Source organism: Penaeus chinensis, chromosome 28 (assembly GCF_019202785.1).
Source record: "Penaeus chinensis breed Huanghai No. 1 chromosome 28, ASM1920278v2, whole genome shotgun sequence".
Taxonomy (NCBI): domain Eukaryota; kingdom Metazoa; phylum Arthropoda; class Malacostraca; order Decapoda; family Penaeidae; genus Penaeus; species Penaeus chinensis.
The window spans coordinates 3770891-3775890 of NC_061846.1; the positions used below are offsets into that span (position 1 = coordinate 3770891).

At 30.2% G+C, this 5000-nt stretch overlaps 1 protein-coding gene across 1 annotated transcript in view; it reads left to right on the plus strand.

Annotated features, from left to right (window-relative positions):
• Nucleotides 1–5000, plus strand: part of LOC125040113 (transcription factor GATA-4-like) — a gene marked incomplete in the record, with an annotated part of 162680 nt that overhangs the window by 21864 nt on the left and 135816 nt on the right. Inside the window, 1 exon segment of the mRNA XM_047634624.1 lies at nt 2892–2909.

Sequence of the window (5000 nt, forward strand, 5' to 3'; positions counted from 1 at the left end):
GTGAAACATCTCATTTTTTATTGAAATTGTGTGTATATATATATATATATTTATATATATATATAAATATATGTGTGTGTGTGGTGTGTGTGTGTGTGTGTGTGTGTGTGTGTGTGTGTGTCTGTGGTGTGTGTGTGTGTGTGTGTGTGTGCGTGTGTGTGTGTGTGTGTGTGTGTGTGTGTGTGTGTGTGTGTGTACATATATGATATATATATTTATATAAATATATAATTTCAATAAAAAATGAGTTATATATATGTGTGTGTGTATATTATATATATATATAATATATATATATATACATATATATATATATATTATAATATATATATATATATATATTACACACACACACACACACACACACACACACATCACACACACACACACACACACACACACACACACACACCACACACACACACACACACACACATACACACACTGTGCATGTGTTTGTATGTATATGTATGCAAATGCATGTATTTGCTACATATATGACTATTTATGTATTTAACCTTTTCTCTGTCTCTCCTTATTTCGATTTTTTTATTTGCTTTCATAATGCTCATGAAGTCATCTTTTTAATCGCACGATTGATGATGAGCAGTGGAAATAAATTGAAAACTTCCGCTGCTTTCTCTCTCCTTCTTTCTTTCTCTCGTTCTCTTTCTCTCTCTCTTTCTTTCTCTCGTTCTCTTTCTCTTTCTCTCTTTCTTTCTCTCGTTCTCTCTCTCTCTCTCTCTCTCTCTCTCTCTCTCTCTCTCTCTCTCTCTCTCTCTCTCTCTCTCTCTCTCTCTCTCTCTCTCTCTGTCTCTCTCTGTCTCTCTATCTCCTTCCCTCTCTTTCTAAAACAATATTCTCCATCTGTTTCCGCTGTTGCGTCTTTTATTCAGTATTGCTTTCCACTCCCTTCCCCTCCCCTCTCCCCTCCCCTCCCTTCCCCTCTCCCCCCTCTCCCTCCCCTCTCCTCTCTCCCCCCTTCCCCTCCCCCTTCCCCTCCCCTCTCTTCCCCCCTCTCCCTCACACACACACTCTCTCTCTCTTTAAGGAAATCACGATTTAGCATCTATATAAACGACTTGATGAGACCGCAGCGAGGTATAAATATAGAACCTCCTCAAGACCTTCAAGATTGAAATAATATTGATGTCATTCATCGTCGAAAGTTATGATTCCGCGCGTTCGATCCCCCATTTTTGGCGGGAAAATTTTGTCGTTCGAATTTTGGTTTGGGGAGCCGGTTATTTTCACGGGTGTGGGTTTGTTTTATTTTTATTTATTTTTTTTTTATGGCATTTGGGTTTTGTGGGTTTTTTTATTGGTGATTTTTAAAAAAGAAAATTCTGATTTTTTTTTTTTTTATTTATTCGTTTTTTTATTTTTTTTATTGATGGTTTGTCGAATAGAAAAATTGGGAAATGTATGTATCGAAGTTCATGATTTTAAGTTTTGAGAGAAACGGGAGAAGGAAGCCGAAGCCGGTGTCGAAGCGAAGGATAGAGACGAGCGGGTGTAGCGGCGGCGGGGATACAAAGATCCGTTTGTAGCGGGATTGGCGGCGGCGGCGGCGGCGGCGGCGGCGGCGGCGGCGGCGGTCGCTCTCGCCGCTACTCCGGTGCTTGGCCGACTTTTAATACTTGTTGATCTCCCTATTTCCTTATTTTTCTTCTTTTTCTTTTTCTTTTTCTTTTTCTTGTTCTTTCTTCGATTATTCTTATTCGATTATTCTTATTCTTATTCTGTGTCCATTTGGTTACGTGTGTGTTTTTTTTTCCGTCTCTCTCTCTTTTGCTTCCTTTTGATTGATTGATTTTTTTTTTTTTCGCTATTTTTCTTCGTTCTTTAGTCGTTCTTGTTCTCTCGCCTTCGTCTGTTGTTCTTGAATTTTTTTTTTTGTTTTGTTTCTCTCTCTCGATTACTCCCTTCTCTATTTATCATCTTCTCTCTCTCTCTCTCTCTCTCTCTCTCTCTCTCTCTCTCTCTCTATCTATCTATCTATCTATCTATCTATCTCTCTCTCTCTTTTGATTACTCCCTTCTCTATTTATCATTCTCTCTCTCTCTCTCTCTCTTATCCTCTCTCTCTCTCTTTATCCTCTCTCTCTCTCTCTCTTTCTCACTCTCCTCCTCCTCCTCATTCATTCTTCCTAATTTCGCATTTCTCACTAATCATCCTCATTTATCTATGCATTCATAAAATTATTATCTTTTTATTGCTTTTATCCTCGTTTTCATCAGCCAGAAATATCACTCGTCTTCACATTAAACTTATTTTTCCAAGTTTCTAATGAAGATGCACAGAATTATGTTATTATCTTCATTTTGTGTTTTTCTCTTTCTCTTCGCTAATTCACCCCCCCCCCACCCCCCCACATGTATTTTTTTTATTTGTATTATTAATAATATTGTTATTGTTATTGTTATTTTTGTTATTGTTATTTTTGTTATTGTTATTATTATTGTTATTATTATTATAGTTATTATTATCATTATTGTTATTATCATTGTTATTATTATTACTATTATTATCATTATCATTATTATTATTATTATCATTATTATCATTATTATTATAATCATTATTATCATTATTATTATTATGATCCTTATCGTTATTATCATTATTATTATTATTATTATCATTATTATTATTATCATTATTATTATAATCATTATTATCATTATTATTATTATTATCATTATCGTTATCCTGCAAAAGGTATCGTATTTATTTTCCTTTTTTTTATATTCTTAAATTTTCTTCATCCTTTTTTTCCTAATCCCCCCCCTTTTTCTTTTTTCTTTTCTTTTCTTTTCTTCTAAATATAATATAATAATCAATTAATTCTATTTTATCTTTATTTTTTTTTTCACAGGCAGGAGTCCAGATTACGTAACACTTTTATGTAAGTACAATTGTGATTTTTATTTTTCAATTGATATATATATTTTGTTTTTTTTCTGTTGTAGTCTATAATATTTATTATATAATTCTTGTATTTTTATGTTATAGTGAAGACGAATATAGAAATAGGTCGATAAATTTAAGAAAAGGAAACCTTATTTATCTATCTATTTGTCTGTTTATTTTCCCTGTTTATCATATTTATTTACTTACCCATTTATTCGTATTGATCTGTCGATTTGTTTTTGTTGTTTTTTTTTCTATTTATCATATTCGTTCATCCATTTACTCACATTCACCTTTCTATCCAATGATTCATTTTTCTATTCATCATATCTATTTACCTATCCATTTATTCACCTCTTATGTATCTATTCATTTATCGTATTTATCATATTTATTTACCTCTCCCTTTCCTCACATTCATCTCTATTTTCCCATGCATTTCTACCTCTCTATCTACCTCTCTACTTATCCATTTCCTCCAGTGAATATATCTATTTATCTATCAACTTCCCCGTCCGTGCGCGCATGACGAATTTCATTTCATTCATTTTCACTTATTCGTCTGTTCGCCTATCCATGCATGCGTAAATAAATCAATAAATCGTGTGATATCGCTTCATATTAACCAGATTAGACGTTCTTATCATAATAGCTCTGATGAGGAATCTCGATATCATGATATCAAAATATACGTGTGTGTGTGTCTGCATATATATGTATGTATATATATATGTTTTTTCTTCTTTCTTTCTTTGTTTATTGGCTCATTTATTTGTTTATTTGTTATTATTATTATTATTATTATTATTATTATTATCATCATCATTATCAATTATTATTATTTATTATTATTATTATTATCTTTGTTCTTATTATTAATAATGTTGTTATTATTATCATCATCATCTTTGTTGTTATTATTATTATTATATTAATTTTATCATTGTCAATTTCATTGCTATTGTTAGTATCATCGTTGTTAGTAGCTGTCGTAGTAGTAGTTGTAGTACTATTGTTATTGTTATTCTTATTATTATAATCAACATCATCATTATCATTATCATTATTATTATCATTATCATTATTATTGGTAGTATTGTTATTATCATTATTATTATTGATATTGTTGTTATCATTATTATTATTACTTTTATTATTATTATTATTATTATTATTATTATTATTATTATTATTATTATTATTGTCGTTGTTGTTACTATTGTTGTTGTTGTAATTATTATTTTTAATATCATAATTATCATCATCACTATCATTATCATTATCATTACTATTGGTATCATCATCATTAATAATTATATTATTGTTGTCATTATTATGATTATTATAATGGTTTTATCCTTCGCGACAACGATTATTAAAATCAATATAAAATGCAGTTAAAATGCAGATGGCACGTTAGTTTGCAAATTCTTCCTAACATACAGACAAACACACACATAACATTATCGGAAAACGTATACGTATACACAAACAAAACAAAGAAACAAGGTCAAAACATTCAAACAAACAAATAAACACAAAGATATCCACAGAAGTGCCAAACAAAACAGATAAAAAAGAAACAAAACAACAAACAAAAATACACAAATGACAATCAAAAGCAAAAGAACCAACCCCCTCTCAAAACAGAAACAAACAAAGACAGAAACAAACAAAACAAACACAAAATATAAACCTGCGGCGAGGGCTTTCCGCGCGGCCATTTAGTCACATAAGGAAACACGGCTTTGTTGGCGAGAATGTCTTTCAGAATTTCGTCTATTTCTTGTTTTGGGGATTTGCGGAGGAGGAGAGGCAGTGCGTGAATAACAATATATATATATATATATATGTATATATATATATGTATATATATATGCATATGTCTATGAATATATATGTATATGTATATGTATATATTTATAATATATATATATTTATATATATACCGGTATAAATGTATATATGAATTTGTATATATAATATGTTATGTGTAAATATATATATATATATATATATATATATATATATATATATAGATGTATATTTACATATTTATATACATATATATGTATATTTACGTATA